Source organism: Nematostella vectensis, chromosome 11, assembly GCF_932526225.1.
Source record: "Nematostella vectensis chromosome 11, jaNemVect1.1, whole genome shotgun sequence".
NCBI classification, from domain to species: Eukaryota; Metazoa; Cnidaria; class Anthozoa; order Actiniaria; family Edwardsiidae; genus Nematostella; species Nematostella vectensis.
In genome coordinates, this window is record NC_064044.1 from 11,144,514 (window position 1) to 11,159,415 (window position 14,902).

Consider the following 14,902-nt stretch of genomic DNA (forward strand, 5'->3'; position numbering starts at 1 on the left):
TTTAGAAAATCGAAAACAGAAACTGACCCCGACGTGATTTGAAAACACAACCTTCTGATCTGGAGTGAGAAGCGCAACCATTGCGCCACGGAGTCAACGGTTGTTACCATTTTAAAAATCTTTTTATCTGCTCAGAATTTGGATGAGCATAGAAAAAGGAAAATAGATACTGACCCCTACGTGATTTGAACACGCAACCTTCTGATCTGGAGTCAGACGCGCTACCATTGCGTTACGGAGTCAACTGTGGTTACCATTTTAAAAATATTTTTGTCTGCTCAGAATTTGGATGAGCATAGAAAAAGGAAAATAGAAACTGACCCCGACGTGATTTGAACACGCAACCTTCTGATCTGGAGTCAGACGAGCTACCATTGCGCCACGGAGTCAACTGTGCTACGCATTTTGCAGATTTGTTACGTATTTAGAATTTTGGTGAATTAGAAAATCAAAAACAGAAACTGACCCCGACGTGACTTGAAAACGCAACCTTCTGATCTGGAGTGAGAAGCGCTACCATTGCGCCACGGAGTCAACGGTGGTTACCATTTTAAAAATATTTTTGTCTGCTCAGAATTTGGATGAGCATAGAAAAAGGAAAATAGAAACTGACCCCGACGTGATTTGAACACGCAACCTTCTGACCTGGAGTCAGACGTGCTAACATTGCGCCACGGTGTCAACTGTGCTATGCATTTTGCAGATTTGTTACGTATTTAGAATTTTGGTGAATTGGAAAAAAGAAAACAGAAACTGACCGCGACTTGATTTGAAAACGCAACCTTCTGATCTGGAGTGCGAAGAGCTACAATTGCCCCACGAAGTCAACTGTGGTTAGCATTGTAAAAATCTTTTTCTCTGACGCGCTACCATTGCGCCACGGAGTCAACTGTGCTAAGCATTTTGCAGATTTGTTATGTAATTAGAATTTTGGTGAATTAGAAAAAGAAAAAAAAAGAAACTGACCCCGACGTGATTTGAACACGCAAACTTCTGATCTGGAGTCAGACGCGGTACAATTGCGCTACGGAGTCAACCCTGCTAAGCATGTTGCAATTTTGTTACCTTTTCAGAATTTTAGTGATTTAGAAAATCGAAAACAGAAACTGACCCCGACGTGATTTGAAAACACAACCTTCTGATCTGGAGTGAGAAGCGCAACCATTGCGCCACGGAGTCAACGGTTGTTACCATTTTAAAAATCTTTTTATCTGCTCAGAATTTGGATGAGCATAGAAAAAGGAAAATAGAAACTGACCCCGACGTGATTTGAACACGCAACCTTCTGATCTGGAGTCAGACGCGCTACCATTGCGCCACGGAGTCGACTGTGCTACGCATTTTGCAGATTTGTTACGTATTTAGAATTTTGGTGAATTGGAAAAAAGAAAACAGAAACTGACCCCGACGTGATTTGAACACGCAACCTTCTGATCTGGAGTAAGATGCGGTACCATTGCGACACGGAGTCACCCCTGCTAAGCATGTTGCAATTTTGTTACCTTTTCAGAATTTTTGTGATTTAGAAAATCGAAAACAGAAACTGACCCCGACGTGATTTGAAAACGCAACCTTCTGATCTGGAGTCAGACGCGCTACCATTGCGCCACGGAGTCAACAGTGCTAAGCATGTTGCAGATTTGTTAGGTATTTAGAATTTTGGTGAATTGGAAAAAAGAAAACAGAAACTGACCCCGACGTGATTTGAACACGCAACCTTCTGATCTGGAGTCAGACGCGCTACCATTGCGCCACGTAGTCAACAGTGCTAAGCATGTTGCAATTTTGTTGCCTTTTCAGAATTTTGGTGATTTAGAAAATCGAAAACAGAAACTGACCCCGACGTGATTTGAACACGCAACCTTCTGATCTGGAGTCAGACGCGGTACCATTGCCCCACGGAGTCATCCCTGCTAAGCATGTTGCAATTTTGTTACCTTTTCAGAATTTTTGTGATTTAGAAAATCGAAAACAGAAACTGACCCCGACGTGATTTGAAAACGCAACCTTCTGATCTGGAGTCAGACGCGGTACCATTGCGCCACGGAGTCAACCGTGCTAAGCATGTTGCAAATTTGTTACGTATTTAGAATTTTGGTGAATTAGAAAAACGAAAACAGAAACTGACCCCGACGTGATTTGAACACGCAACCTTCTGATCTGGAGTCAGACGCGCTACCATTGCGCCACGGAGTCAACAGTGCTAAGCATGTTGCATGTTTGTTACCAATTCAGAATTTTGATGAATTAGAAAATCGAAAACAGAAACTGACCCCGACGTGATTTGAACACGCAACCTTCTGATCTGGAGTCAGACGCGCTACCATTGCGCCACGGAGTCAACAGTGCTAAGCATGTTGCATGTTTGTTACCAATTCAGAATTTTGATGAATTAGAAAATCGAAAACAAAAACTGACCACGAGGTGATTTGAAAACGCAACCTTCTGATCTGGAGTAAGAAGCGCTACCATTGCGCCAAGGAGTCAACGGTGGTTACCATTTTAAAAATATTTTTATCTGCTCAGAATTTGGATGAGCATAGAAAAAGGAAAATCGAAACTGACCCCGACGAGATTTGAACACGCAACCTTCTGATCTGGAGTCAGACGCGCTACCATTGCGCCACGGAGTCAACTGTGCTAAGCATTTTGCAGATTTGTTACGTATTTAGAATTTTTGTGAATTGGAAAAAAGAAAACAGAAACTGACCCCGACGTGATTTGAACACGCAACCTTCTGATCTGGAGTCAGACGAGCTACCATTGCGCCACGGAGTCAACTGTGCTAAGCAAATCGAAAACAGAAACTGACTACGACGTGATTTGAAAACGCAACCTTCTGATCTGGAGTGCGAAGCGCTACAATTGCCCCACGAAGTCAACTGTGGTTAGCATTGTAAAAATCTTTTTCTCTGACGCGCTACCATTGCGCCACGGAGTCAACTGTGCTAAGCATTTTGCAAATTTGTTATGTATTTAGAATTTTGGTGAATTAGAAAAAGAAAAAAAAAAGAAACTGACCCCGACGTGATTTGAACACGCAAACTTCTGATCTGGAGTCAGACGCGGTACAATTGCGCTACGGAGTCAACCCTGCTAAGCATGTTGCAATTTTGTTACCTTTTCAGAATTTTAGTGATTTAGAAAATCGAAAACAGAAACTGACCCCGACGTGATTTGAAAACACAACCTTCTGATCTGGAGTGAGAAGCGCAACCATTGCGCCACGGAGTCAACGGTTGTTACCATTTTAAAAATCTTTTTATCTGCTCAGAATTTGGATGAGCATAGAAAAAGGAAAATAGATACTGACCCCTACGTGATTTGAACACGCAACCTTCTGATCTGGAGTCAGACGCGCTACCATTGCGTTACGGAGTCAACTGTGGTTACCATTTTAAAAATATTTTTGTCTGCTCAGAATTTGGATGAGCATAGAAAAAGGAAAATAGAAACTGACCCCGACGTGATTTGAACACGCAACCTTCTGATCTGGATTCAGACGCGCTACCATTGCGCCACGGAGTCAACTGTGCTACGCATTTTGCAGATTTGTTACGTATTTAGAATTTTGGTGAATTAGAAAATCAAAAACAGAAACTGACCCCGACGTGATTTGAAAAGGCAACCTTCTGATCTGGAGTCAGACGCGCTACCATTGCGCCACGGAGTCAACGGTGGTTACCATTTTAAAAATATTTTTGTCTGCTCAGAATTTGGATGAGCATAGAAAAAGGAAAATAGAAACTGACCCCGACGTGATTTGAACACGCAACCTTCTGAGCTGGAGTCAGACGCGCTACCATTGCGCCACGGAGTCAACTGTGCTAAGCATTTTGCAGATTTGTTACGTATTTAGAATTTTGGTGAATTGGAAAAAAGAAAACAGAAACTGACCCCGACGTGATTTGAACACGCAACCTTCTGATCTGGAGTCAGACGCGCTACCATTGCGCCACGGAGTCAACTGTGCTAAGCATTTTGCAGATTTGTTACGTATTTAGAATTTTGGTGAATTGGAAAAAAGAAAACAGAAACTGACCCCGACGTGATTTGAAAACGCAACCTTCTGATCTGGAGTCAGACGCGCTACCATTGCGCCACGGAGTCAACAGTGGTAAGCATTTTGCAGATTTGTTAGGTATTTAGAATTTTGGTGAATTGGAAAAAAGAAAACAGAAACTGACCCCGACGTGATTTGAACACGCAACCTTCTGATCTGGAGTCAGACGCGCTACCATTGCGCCACGTAGTCAACAGTGCTAAGCATGTTGCAATTTTGTTGCCTTTTCAGAATTTTGGTGATTTAGAAAATCGAAAACAGAAACTGACCCCGACGTGATTTGAACACGCAACCTTCTGATCTGGAGTCAGACGCGGTACCATTGCCCCACGGAGTCACCCCTGCTAAGCATGTTGCAATTTTGTTACCTTTTCAGAATTTTTGTGATTTAGAAAATCGAAAACGGAAACTGACCCCGACGTGATTTGAAAACGCAACCTTCTGATCTGGAGTCAGACGCGGTACCATTGCGCCACGGATTCAACCGTGCTAAGCATGTTGCAGATTTGTTACGTATTTAGAATTTTGGTGAATTAGAAAAACGAAAACAGAAACTGACCCCGACGTGATTTGAACACGCAACCTTCTGATCTGGAGTCAGACGCGCTACCATTGCGCCACGGAGTCAACAGTGCTAAGCATGTTGCATGTTTGTTACCAATTCAGAATTTTGGTGAATTAGAAAATCGAAAACAGAAACTGACCACGACGTGATTTGAAAACGCAACCTTCTGATCTGGAGTCAGACGCGCTACCATTGCGCCACGGAGTCAACTGTGCTAAGCATTTTGCAGATTTGGTACGTATTTAGAATTTTGGTTAATTGGAAAAAAGAAAACAGAAACTGACCCCGACGTGATTTGAACACGCAACCTTCTGATCTGGAGTCAGACGCGCTACCATTGCGCCACGGAGTCAACTGTGCTAAGCAAATCGAAAACAAAAACGGACCCCGACGTGATTTGAAAACGCAACCTTCTGATCTGGAGTGCGAAGGGCTACAATTGCCCCACGAAGTCAACTGTGGTTAGCACTGTAAAAATCTTTTTCTCTGACGCGCTACCATTGCGCCACGGAGTCAACTTTGCTAAGCATTTTGCAAATTTGTTATGTATTCAGAATTTTGGTGAATTAGAAAAAGAAAAAAAAAGAAACTGACCCCGACTTGATTTGAACACGCAAACTTCTGATCTGGAGTCAGACGCGGTACAATTGCGCTACGGAGTTAACCCTGCTAAGCATGTTGCAATTTTGTTACCTTTTCAGAATTTTAGTGATTTAGAAAATCGAAAACAGAAACTGACCCATACGTGATTTGAAAACACAACCTTCTGATCTGGAGTGAGAAGCGCAACCATTGCGCCACGGAGTCAACGGTTGTTACCATTTTAAAAATCTTTTTATCTGCTCAGAATTTGGATAAGCATAGAAAAAGGAAAATAGATACTGACCCCTACGTGATTTGAACACGCAACCTTCTGATCTGGAGTCAGACGCGGTACCTTTGCGCCACGGAGTCAACCGTGCTAAGCATGTTGCAGATTTGTTACGTATTTAGAATTAGAAAAACGAAAACAGAAACTGACCCCGACGTGATTTGAACACGCAACCTTCTGATCTGGAGTCAGACGCGCTACCATTGCGCCACGGAGTCAACAGTGCTAAGCATGTTGCATGTTTGTTACCAATTCAGAATTTTAATGAATTAGAAAATCGAAAACAAAAACTGACCACGACGTGATTTGAAAACGCAACCTTCTGATCAGGAGTAAGAAGCGCTACCATTGCGCCAAGGAGTCAACGGTGGTTACCATTTTAAAAATATTTTTATCTGCTCAGAATTTGGATGAGCATAGAAAAAGGAAAATAGAAACTGACCCCGACGAGATTTGAACACGCAACCTTCTGATCTGGAGTCAGACGCGCTACCATTGCGCCACGGAGTCAACAGTTCTAAGCATGTTGCAGATTTGTTAGGTATTTAGAATTTTGGTGAATTGGAAAAAAGAAAACAGAAACTGACCCCGACGTGATTTGAACACGCAACCTTCTGATCTGGAGTCAGACGCGGTACCATTGCCCCACGGAGTCACCCCTGCTAAGCATGTTGCAATTTTGTTACCTTTTCAGAATTTTTGTGATTTAGAAAATCGAAAACAGAAACTGACCCCGACGTGATTTGAAAACGCAACCTTCTGATCTGGAGTCAGACGCGGTACCATTGCGCCACGGAGTCAACCGTGCTAAGCATGTTGCAGATTTGTTACGTATTTAGAATTTTGGTGAATTAGAAAAACGAAAACAGAAACTGACCCCGACGTGATTTGAACACGCAACCTTCTGATCTGGAGTCAGACGCGCTACCATTGCGCCACGGAGTCAACAGTGCTAAGCATGTTGCATGTTTGTTACCAATTCAGAATTTTGGTGAATTAGAAAATCGAAAACAAAAACTGACCACGACGTGATTTGAAAACGCAACCTTCTGATCTGGAGTAAGAAGCGCTACCATTGCGCCACGGAGTCAACGGTGGTTACCATTTTAAAAATATTTTTATCTGCTCAGAATTTGGATGAGCATAGAAAAAGGAAAATAGAAACTGACCCCGACGAGATTTGAACACGCAACCTTCTGATCTGGAGTCAGACGCGCTACCATTGCGCCACGGAGTCAACAGTGCTAAGCATGTTGCAATTTTGTTGCCTTTTCAGAATTTTGGTGATTTAGAAAATCGAAAACAGAAACTGACCCCGACGTGATTTGAACACGCAACCTTCTGATCTGGAGTCAGACGCGGTACCATTGCCCCACGGAGTCACCCCTGCTAAGCATGTTGCAATTTTGTTACCTTTTCAGAATTTTTGTGATTTAGAAAATCGGAAACAGAAACTGACCCCGACGTGATTTGAAAACGCAACCTTCTGATCTGGAGTCAGACGCGGTACCATTGCGCCACGGAGTCAACCGTGCTAAGCATGTTGCAGATTTGTTACGTATTTAGAATTTTGGTGAATTAGAAAAACGAAAACAGAAACTGACCCCGACGTGATTTGAACACGCAACCTTCTGATCTGGAGTCAGACGCGCTACCATTGCGCCACGGAGTCAACAGTGCTAAGCATGTTGCATGTTTGTTACCAATTCAGAATTTTGGTGAATTAGAAAAACGAAAACAGAAACTGACCCCGACGTGATTTGAAAACGCAACCTTCTGATCTGGAGTAAGAAGCGCTACCATTGCGCCACGGAGTCAACGGTGGTTACCATTTTAAAAATATTTTTATCTGCTCAGAATTTGGATGAGCATAGAAAAAGGAAAATAGAAACTGACCCCGACGAGATTTGAACACGCAACCTTCTGATCTGGAGTCAGACGCGCTACCATTGCGCCACGGAGTCAACTGTGCTAAGCATTTCGCAGATTTGTTACGTATTTAGAATTTTGGTGAATTGGAAAAAAGAAAACAGAAACTGACCCCGACGTGATTTGAACACGCAACCTTCTGATCTGGAGTCAGTCGCGCTACCATTGCGCCACGGAGTCAACTGTGCTAAGCAAATCGAAAACAGAAACTGACTACGACCTGATTTGAAAACGCAACCTTCTGATCTGGAGTGCGAAGCGCTACAATTGCCCCACGAAGTCAACTGTGGTTAGCACTGTAAAAATCTTTTTCTCTGACGCGCTACCATTGCGCCACGGAGTCAACTGTGCTAAGCATGTTGCAAATTTGTTATGTATTTAGAATTTTGGTGAATTAGAAAAAGAAAAAAAAGAAACTGACCCCGACTTGATTTGAACACGCAAACTTCTGATCTGGAGTCAGACGCGCTACGGAGTCAACCCTGCTAAGCATGTTGCAATTTTGTTACCTTTTCAGAATTTTAGTGATTTAGAAAATCGAAAACAGAAACTGACCCCGACGTGATTTGAAAACACAACCTTCTGATCTGGAGTGAGAAGCGCAACCATTGCGCCACGGAGTCAACGGTTGTTACCATTTTAAAAATCTTTTTATCTGCTCAGAATTTGGATGAGCATAGAAAAAGGAAAATAGATACTGACCCCTACGTGATTTGAACACGCAACCTTCTGATCTGGAGTCAGACGCGCTACCATTGCGTTACGGAGTCAACTGTGGTTACCATTTTAAAAATATTTTTGTCTGCTCAGAATTTGGATGAGCATAGAAAAAGGAAAATAGAAACTGACCCCGACGTGATTTGAACACGCAACCTTCTGATCTGGAGTCAGACGAGCTACCATTGCGCCACGGAGTCAACTGTGCTACGCATTTTGCAGATTTGTTACGTATTTAGAATTTTGGTGAATTAGAAAATCAAAAACAGAAACTGACCCCGACGTGATTTGAACACGCAACCTTCTGATCTGGAGTCAGACGCGGTACCATTGCCCCACGGAGTCACCCCTGCTAAGCATGTTGCAATTTTGTTACCTTTTCAGAATTTTTGTGATTTAGAAAATCGGAAACAGAAACTGACCCCGACGTGATTTGAAAACGCAACCTTCTGATCTGGAGTCAGACGCGGTACCATTGCGCCACGGAGTCAACCGTGCTAAGCATGTTGCAGATTTGTTACGTATTTAGAATTTTGGTGAATTAGAAAAACGAAAACAGAAACTGACCCCGACGTGATTTGAACACGCAACCTTCTGATCTGGAGTCAGACGCGCTACCATTGCGCCACGGAGTCAACAGTGCTAAGCATGTTGCATGTTTGTTACCAATTCAGAATTTTGGTGAATTAGAAAAACGAAAACAGAAACTGACCCCGACGTGATTTGAAAACGCAACCTTCTGATCTGGAGTAAGAAGCGCTACCATTGCGCCACGGAGTCAACGGTGGTTACCATTTTAAAAATATTTTTATCTGCTCAGAATTTGGATGAGCATAGAAAAAGGAAAATAGAAACTGACCCCGACGAGATTTGAACACGCAACCTTCTGATCTGGAGTCAGACGCGCTACCATTGCGCCACGGAGTCAACTGTGCTAAGCATTTCGCAGATTTGTTACGTATTTAGAATTTTGGTGAATTGGAAAAAAGAAAACAGAAACTGACCCCGACGTGATTTGAACACGCAACCTTCTGATCTGGAGTCAGTCGCGCTACCATTGCGCCACGGAGTCAACTGTGCTAAGCAAATCGAAAACAGAAACTGACTACGACCTGATTTGAAAACGCAACCTTCTGATCTGGAGTGCGAAGCGCTACAATTGCCCCACGAAGTCAACTGTGGTTAGCACTGTAAAAATCTTTTTCTCTGACGCGCTACCATTGCGCCACGGAGTCAACTGTGCTAAGCATGTTGCAAATTTGTTATGTATTTAGAATTTTGGTGAATTAGAAAAAGAAAAAAAAGAAACTGACCCCGACTTGATTTGAACACGCAAACTTCTGATCTGGAGTCAGACGCGCTACGGAGTCAACCCTGCTAAGCATGTTGCAATTTTGTTACCTTTTCAGAATTTTAGTGATTTAGAAAATCGAAAACAGAAACTGACCCCGACGTGATTTGAAAACACAACCTTCTGATCTGGAGTGAGAAGCGCAACCATTGCGCCACGGAGTCAACGGTTGTTACCATTTTAAAAATCTTTTTATCTGCTCAGAATTTGGATGAGCATAGAAAAAGGAAAATAGATACTGACCCCTACGTGATTTGAACACGCAACCTTCTGATCTGGAGTCAGACGCGCTACCATTGCGTTACGGAGTCAACTGTGGTTACCATTTTAAAAATATTTTTGTCTGCTCAGAATTTGGATGAGCATAGAAAAAGGAAAATAGAAACTGACCCCGACGTGATTTGAACACGCAACCTTCTGATCTGGAGTCAGACGAGCTACCATTGCGCCACGGAGTCAACTGTGCTACGCATTTTGCAGATTTGTTACGTATTTAGAATTTTGGTGAATTAGAAAATCAAAAACAGAAACTGACCCCGACGTGACTTGAAAACGCAACCTTCTGATCTTAAGTGAGAAGCGCTACCATTGCGCCACGGAGTCAACGGTGGTTACCATTTTAAAAATATTTTTGTCTGCTCAGAATTTGGATGAGCATAGAAAAAGGAAAATAGAAAGTGACCCCGACGTGATTTGAACACGCAACCTTCTGACCTGGAATCAGACGCGCTACCATTGCGCCACGGTGTCAACTGTGCTATGCATTTTGCAGATTTGTTACGTATTTAGAATTTTGGTGAATTGGAAAAAAGAAAACAGAAACTGACCGCGACTTGATTTGAACACGCAACCTTCTGATCTAGAGTCAGACGCGCTACCATTGCGCCACGGAGTCAACTGTGCTAAGCAAATCGAAAACAGAAACTGACTACGACGTGATTTGAAAACGCAACCTTCTGATCTGGAGTGCGAAGAGCTACAATTGCCCCACGAAGTCAACTGTGGTTAGCATTGTAAAAATCTTTTTCTCTGACGCGCTACCATTGCGCCACGGAGTCAACTGTGCTAAGCATTTTGCAGATTTGTTACGTATTTAGAATTTTGGTGAATTGAAAAAAAGAAAACAGAAACTGACCCCGACGTGATTTGAACACGCAACCTTCTGATCTGGAGTCAGACGCGCTACCATTGCGCCACGGAGTCAACTGTGCTAAGCAAATCGAAAACAGAAACTGACTTCGACGTGATTTGAAAACGCAACCTTCTGATCTGGAGTGCGAAGCGCTACAATTGCCCCACGAAGTCAACTGTGGTTAGCATTGTAAAAATCTTTTTCTCTGACGCGCTACCATTGCGCCACGGAGTCAACTGTGCTAAGCATTTTGCAAATTTGTTATGTATTTAGAATTTTGGTGAATTAGAAAAAGAAAAAAAAAAGAAACTGACCCCGACGTGATTTGAACACGCAAACTTCTGATCTGGAGTCAGACGCTGTACAATTGCGCTAAGGAGTCAACCCTGCTAAGCATGTTGCAATTTTGTTACCTTTTCAGAATTTTAGTGATTTAGAAAATCGAAAACAGAAACTGACCCCGACGTGATTTGAAAACACAACCTTCTGATCTGGAGTGAGAAGCGCAACCATTGCGCCACGGAGTCAACGGTTGTTACCATTTTAAAAATCTTTTTATCTGCTCAGAATTTGGATGAGCATAGAAAAAGGAAAATAGATACTGACCACGACGTGATTTGAACACGCAACCTTCTGATCTGGAGTCAGACGCGCTACCATTGCGCCACGGAGTCAACTGTGGTTACCATTTTAAAAATATTTTTGTCTGCTCAGAATTTGGATGAGCATAGAAAAAGGAAAATAGAAACTGACCCGACGTGATTTGAACACGCAACCTTCTGATCTGGAGTCAGACGGGCTACCATTGCGCCACGGAGTCAACTGTGCTACGCATTTTGCAGATTTGTTACGTATTTAGAATTTTGGTGAATAAGAAAATCAAAAACAGAAACTGACCCCGACGTGATTTGAAAAGGCAACCTTCTGATCTGGAGTCAGACGCGCTACCATTGCGCCACGGAGTCAACGGTGGTTACCATTTTAAAAATATTTTTGTCTGCTCCGAATTTGGATGAGCATAGAAAAAGGAAAATAGAAACTGACCCCGACGTGATTTGAACACGCAACCTTCTGATCTGGAGTCAGACGCGCTACCATTGCGCCACGGAGTCAACTGTGCTAAGCATTTTGCAGATTTTTTACGTATTTAGAATTTTGGTGAATTGGAAAAAAGAAAACAGAAACTGACCCCGACGTGATTTGAACACGCAACTTTCTGATCTCGAGTCAGACGCTCTACCATTGCGCCACGGAGTCAACTGTGCTAAGCATTTTGCAGATTTGTTACGTATTTAGAATTTTGGTGAATTGGAAAAAAGAAAACAGAAACTGACCCCGACGTGATTTGAACACGCAACCTTCTGATCCGGAGTCAGACGCGCTACCATTGCGCCACGTAGTCAACAGTGCTAAGCATGTTGCAATTTTGTTGCCTTTTCAGAATTTTGGTGATTTAGAAAATCGAAAACAGAAACTGACCCCGACGTGATTTGAACACGCAACCTTCTGATCTGGAGTCAGACGCGGTACCATTGCCCCACGGAGTCACCCCTGCTAAGCATGTTGCAATTTTGTTACCTTTTCAGAATTTTTGTGATTTAGAAAATCGGAAACAGAAACTGACCCCGACGTGATTTGAAAACGCAACCTTCTGATCTGGAGTCAGACGCGGTACCATTGCGCCACGGAGTCAACCGTGCTAAGCATGTTGCAGATTTGTTACGTATTTAGAATTTTGGTGAATTAGAAAAACGAAAACAGAAACTGACCCCGACGTGATTTGAACACGCAACCTTCTGATCTGGAGTCAGACGCGCTACCATTGCGCCACGGAGTCAACAGTGCTAAGCATGTTGCATGTTTGTTACCAATTCAGAATTTTGGTGAATTAGAAAATCGAAAACAAAAACTGACCACGACGTGATTTGAAAACGCAACCTTCTGATCTGGAGTAAGAAGCGCTACCATTGCGCCACGGAGTCAACGGTGGTTACCATTTTACAAATATTTTTATCTGCTCAGAATTTGGATGAGCATAGAAAAAGGAAAATAGAAACTGACCCCGACGAGATTTGAACACGCAACCTTCTGATCTGGAGTCAGACGCGCTACCATTGCGCCACGGAGTCAACTGTGCTAAGCATTTCGCAGATTTGTTACGTATTTAGAATTTTGGTGAATTGGAAAAAAGAAAACAGAAACTGACCCCGACGTGATTTGAACACGCAACCTTCTGATCTGGAGTCAGACGCGCTACCATTGCGCCACGGAGTCAACTGTGCTAAGCAAATCGAAAACAGAAACTGACTACGACGTGATTTGAAAACGCAACCTTCTGATCTGGAGTGCGAAGCGCTACAATTGCCCCACGAAGTCAACTGTGGTTAGCACTGTAAAAATCTTTTTCTCTGACGCGCTACCATTGCGCCACGGAGTCAACTGTGCTAAGCATGTTGCAAATTTGTTATGTATTTAGAATTTTGGTGAATTAGAAAAAGAAAAAAAAGAAACTGACCCCGACTTGATTTGAACACGCAAACTTCTGATCTGGAGTCAGACGCGCTACGGAGTCAACCCTGCTAAGCATGTTGCAATTTTGTTACCTTTTCAGAATTTTAGTGATTTAGAAAATCGAAAACAGAAACTGACCCCGACGTGATTTGAAAACACAACCTTCTGATCTGGAGTGAGAAGCGCAACCATTGCGCCACGGAGTCAACGGTTGTTACCATTTTAAAAATCTTTTTATCTGCTCAGAATTTGGATGAGCATAGAAAAAGGAAAATAGATACTGACCCCTACGTGATTTGAACACGCAACCTTCTGATCTGGAGTCAGACGCGCTACCATTGCGTTACGGAGTCAACTGTGGTTACCATTTTAAAAATATTTTTGTCTGCTCAGAATTTGGATGAGCATAGAAAAAGGAAAATAGAAACTGACCCCGACGTGATTTGAACACGCAACCTTCTGATCTGGAGTCAGACGAGCTACCATTGCGCCACGGAGTCAACTGTGCTACGCATTTTGCAGATTTGTTACGTATTTAGAATTTTGGTGAATTAGAAAATCAAAAACAGAAACTGACCCCGACGTGACTTGAAAACGCAACCTTCTGATCTGGAGTGAGAAGCGCTACCATTGCGCCACGGAGTCAACGGTGGTTACCATTTTAAAAATATTTTTGTCTGCTCAGAATTTGGATGAGCATAGAAAAAGGAAAATAGAAACTGACCCCGACGTGATTTGAACACGCAACCTTCTGACCTGGAGTCAGACGTGCTAACATTGCGCCACGGTGTCAACTGTGCTATGCATTTTGCAGATTTGTTACGTATTTAGAATTTTGGTGAATTGGAAAAAAGAAAACAGAAACTGACCGCGACTTGATTTGAAAACGCAACCTTCTGATCTGGAGTGCGAAGAGCTACAATTGCCCCACGAAGTCAACTGTGGTTAGCATTGTAAAAATCTTTTTCTCTGACGCGCTACCATTGCGCCACGGAGTCAACTGTGCTAAGCATTTTGCAGATTTGTTATGTAATTAGAATTTTGGTGAATTAGAAAAAGAAAAAAAAAGAAACTGACCCCGACGTGATTTGAACACGCAAACTTCTGATCTGGAGTCAGACGCGGTACAATTGCGCTACGGAGTCAACCCTGCTAAGCATGTTGCAATTTTGTTACCTTTTCAGAATTTTAGTGATTTAGAAAATCGAAAACAGAAACTGACCCCGACGTGATTTGAAAACACAACCTTCTGATCTGGAGTGAGAAGCGCAACCATTGCGCCACGGAGTCAACGGTTGTTACCATTTTAAAAATCTTTTTATCTGCTCAGAATTTGGATGAGCATAGAAAAAGGAAAATAGAAACTGACCCCGACGTGATTTGAACACGCAACCTTCTGATCTGGAGTCAGACGCGCTACCATTGCGCCACGGAGTCGACTGTGCTACGCATTTTGCAGATTTGTTACGTATTTAGAATTTTGGTGAATTGGAAAAAAGAAAACAGAAACTGACCCCGACGTGATTTGAACACGCAACCTTCTGATCTGGAGTAAGATGCGGTACCATTGCGACACGGAGTCACCCCTGCTAAGCATGTTGCAATTTTGTTACCTTTTCAGAATTTTTGTGATTTAGAAAATCGAAAACAGAAACTGACCCCGACGTGATTTGAAAACGCAACCTTCTGATCTGGAGTCAGACGCGCTACCATTGCGCCACGGAGTCAACAGTGCTAAGCATGTTGCAGATTTGTTAGGTATT

General features: G+C 42.8%; 39 non-coding genes across 39 annotated transcripts; all 39 read right to left on the reverse strand.

Annotated features, from left to right (window-relative positions):
* Positions 1-317: 317 nt before the first annotated feature.
* Trnaw-cca lies at positions 318-389 on the reverse strand. Its single transcript has one exon. It is a non-coding gene; the product is annotated as a tRNA-Trp (tRNA).
* Positions 390-1,254: 865 nt separating this feature from the next.
* On the reverse strand, positions 1,255-1,326 carry Trnaw-cca. The gene has a single exon. It is a non-coding gene; the product is annotated as a tRNA-Trp (tRNA).
* A 218-nt stretch (positions 1,327-1,544) lies between these two features.
* Trnaw-cca lies at positions 1,545-1,616 on the reverse strand. Its single transcript has one exon. It is a non-coding gene; the product is annotated as a tRNA-Trp (tRNA).
* Positions 1,617-1,689: 73 nt separating this feature from the next.
* Positions 1,690-1,761, reverse strand: Trnaw-cca. Its single transcript has one exon. It is a non-coding gene; the product is annotated as a tRNA-Trp (tRNA).
* A 363-nt stretch (positions 1,762-2,124) lies between these two features.
* Positions 2,125-2,196, reverse strand: Trnaw-cca. Its single transcript has one exon. It is a non-coding gene; the product is annotated as a tRNA-Trp (tRNA).
* Positions 2,197-2,269: 73 nt separating this feature from the next.
* Trnaw-cca lies at positions 2,270-2,341 on the reverse strand. The gene has a single exon. It is a non-coding gene; the product is annotated as a tRNA-Trp (tRNA).
* Positions 2,342-2,561: 220 nt separating this feature from the next.
* On the reverse strand, positions 2,562-2,633 carry Trnaw-cca. The gene has a single exon. It is a non-coding gene; the product is annotated as a tRNA-Trp (tRNA).
* Positions 2,634-2,706: 73 nt separating this feature from the next.
* Trnaw-cca lies at positions 2,707-2,778 on the reverse strand. The gene has a single exon. It is a non-coding gene; the product is annotated as a tRNA-Trp (tRNA).
* Positions 2,779-3,456: 678 nt separating this feature from the next.
* Positions 3,457-3,528, reverse strand: Trnaw-cca. Its single transcript has one exon. It is a non-coding gene; the product is annotated as a tRNA-Trp (tRNA).
* Positions 3,529-3,748: 220 nt separating this feature from the next.
* On the reverse strand, positions 3,749-3,820 carry Trnaw-cca. The gene has a single exon. It is a non-coding gene; the product is annotated as a tRNA-Trp (tRNA).
* Positions 3,821-3,893: 73 nt separating this feature from the next.
* Positions 3,894-3,965, reverse strand: Trnaw-cca. The gene has a single exon. It is a non-coding gene; the product is annotated as a tRNA-Trp (tRNA).
* Positions 3,966-4,038: 73 nt separating this feature from the next.
* Trnaw-cca lies at positions 4,039-4,110 on the reverse strand. The gene has a single exon. It is a non-coding gene; the product is annotated as a tRNA-Trp (tRNA).
* Positions 4,111-4,183: 73 nt separating this feature from the next.
* Trnaw-cca lies at positions 4,184-4,255 on the reverse strand. The gene has a single exon. It is a non-coding gene; the product is annotated as a tRNA-Trp (tRNA).
* Positions 4,256-4,618: 363 nt separating this feature from the next.
* On the reverse strand, positions 4,619-4,690 carry Trnaw-cca. The gene has a single exon. It is a non-coding gene; the product is annotated as a tRNA-Trp (tRNA).
* Positions 4,691-4,908: 218 nt separating this feature from the next.
* Trnaw-cca lies at positions 4,909-4,980 on the reverse strand. Its single transcript has one exon. It is a non-coding gene; the product is annotated as a tRNA-Trp (tRNA).
* A 665-nt stretch (positions 4,981-5,645) lies between these two features.
* On the reverse strand, positions 5,646-5,717 carry Trnaw-cca. Its single transcript has one exon. It is a non-coding gene; the product is annotated as a tRNA-Trp (tRNA).
* Positions 5,718-5,937: 220 nt separating this feature from the next.
* On the reverse strand, positions 5,938-6,009 carry Trnaw-cca. The gene has a single exon. It is a non-coding gene; the product is annotated as a tRNA-Trp (tRNA).
* A 363-nt stretch (positions 6,010-6,372) lies between these two features.
* Positions 6,373-6,444, reverse strand: Trnaw-cca. Its single transcript has one exon. It is a non-coding gene; the product is annotated as a tRNA-Trp (tRNA).
* Positions 6,445-6,664: 220 nt separating this feature from the next.
* Positions 6,665-6,736, reverse strand: Trnaw-cca. The gene has a single exon. It is a non-coding gene; the product is annotated as a tRNA-Trp (tRNA).
* Positions 6,737-7,099: 363 nt separating this feature from the next.
* Trnaw-cca lies at positions 7,100-7,171 on the reverse strand. The gene has a single exon. It is a non-coding gene; the product is annotated as a tRNA-Trp (tRNA).
* A 220-nt stretch (positions 7,172-7,391) lies between these two features.
* On the reverse strand, positions 7,392-7,463 carry Trnaw-cca. Its single transcript has one exon. It is a non-coding gene; the product is annotated as a tRNA-Trp (tRNA).
* A 73-nt stretch (positions 7,464-7,536) lies between these two features.
* Positions 7,537-7,608, reverse strand: Trnaw-cca. The gene has a single exon. It is a non-coding gene; the product is annotated as a tRNA-Trp (tRNA).
* A 665-nt stretch (positions 7,609-8,273) lies between these two features.
* Positions 8,274-8,345, reverse strand: Trnaw-cca. Its single transcript has one exon. It is a non-coding gene; the product is annotated as a tRNA-Trp (tRNA).
* A 363-nt stretch (positions 8,346-8,708) lies between these two features.
* Positions 8,709-8,780, reverse strand: Trnaw-cca. The gene has a single exon. It is a non-coding gene; the product is annotated as a tRNA-Trp (tRNA).
* A 220-nt stretch (positions 8,781-9,000) lies between these two features.
* Trnaw-cca lies at positions 9,001-9,072 on the reverse strand. Its single transcript has one exon. It is a non-coding gene; the product is annotated as a tRNA-Trp (tRNA).
* A 73-nt stretch (positions 9,073-9,145) lies between these two features.
* On the reverse strand, positions 9,146-9,217 carry Trnaw-cca. Its single transcript has one exon. It is a non-coding gene; the product is annotated as a tRNA-Trp (tRNA).
* Positions 9,218-9,882: 665 nt separating this feature from the next.
* On the reverse strand, positions 9,883-9,954 carry Trnaw-cca. The gene has a single exon. It is a non-coding gene; the product is annotated as a tRNA-Trp (tRNA).
* A 73-nt stretch (positions 9,955-10,027) lies between these two features.
* On the reverse strand, positions 10,028-10,099 carry Trnal-uaa. The gene has a single exon. It is a non-coding gene; the product is annotated as a tRNA-Leu (tRNA).
* Positions 10,100-10,627: 528 nt separating this feature from the next.
* Positions 10,628-10,699, reverse strand: Trnaw-cca. The gene has a single exon. It is a non-coding gene; the product is annotated as a tRNA-Trp (tRNA).
* A 531-nt stretch (positions 10,700-11,230) lies between these two features.
* Positions 11,231-11,302, reverse strand: Trnaw-cca. The gene has a single exon. It is a non-coding gene; the product is annotated as a tRNA-Trp (tRNA).
* Positions 11,303-11,668: 366 nt separating this feature from the next.
* On the reverse strand, positions 11,669-11,740 carry Trnaw-cca. The gene has a single exon. It is a non-coding gene; the product is annotated as a tRNA-Trp (tRNA).
* Positions 11,741-11,813: 73 nt separating this feature from the next.
* On the reverse strand, positions 11,814-11,885 carry Trnas-cga. The gene has a single exon. It is a non-coding gene; the product is annotated as a tRNA-Ser (tRNA).
* Positions 11,886-11,958: 73 nt separating this feature from the next.
* Trnar-ccg lies at positions 11,959-12,030 on the reverse strand. The gene has a single exon. It is a non-coding gene; the product is annotated as a tRNA-Arg (tRNA).
* Positions 12,031-12,393: 363 nt separating this feature from the next.
* Trnaw-cca lies at positions 12,394-12,465 on the reverse strand. Its single transcript has one exon. It is a non-coding gene; the product is annotated as a tRNA-Trp (tRNA).
* Positions 12,466-12,685: 220 nt separating this feature from the next.
* Positions 12,686-12,757, reverse strand: Trnaw-cca. The gene has a single exon. It is a non-coding gene; the product is annotated as a tRNA-Trp (tRNA).
* Positions 12,758-12,830: 73 nt separating this feature from the next.
* Positions 12,831-12,902, reverse strand: Trnaw-cca. The gene has a single exon. It is a non-coding gene; the product is annotated as a tRNA-Trp (tRNA).
* A 665-nt stretch (positions 12,903-13,567) lies between these two features.
* Positions 13,568-13,639, reverse strand: Trnaw-cca. The gene has a single exon. It is a non-coding gene; the product is annotated as a tRNA-Trp (tRNA).
* Positions 13,640-14,504: 865 nt separating this feature from the next.
* Trnaw-cca lies at positions 14,505-14,576 on the reverse strand. The gene has a single exon. It is a non-coding gene; the product is annotated as a tRNA-Trp (tRNA).
* A 218-nt stretch (positions 14,577-14,794) lies between these two features.
* Positions 14,795-14,866, reverse strand: Trnaw-cca. Its single transcript has one exon. It is a non-coding gene; the product is annotated as a tRNA-Trp (tRNA).
* Between the last annotated feature and the right edge of the window lie 36 nt (positions 14,867-14,902).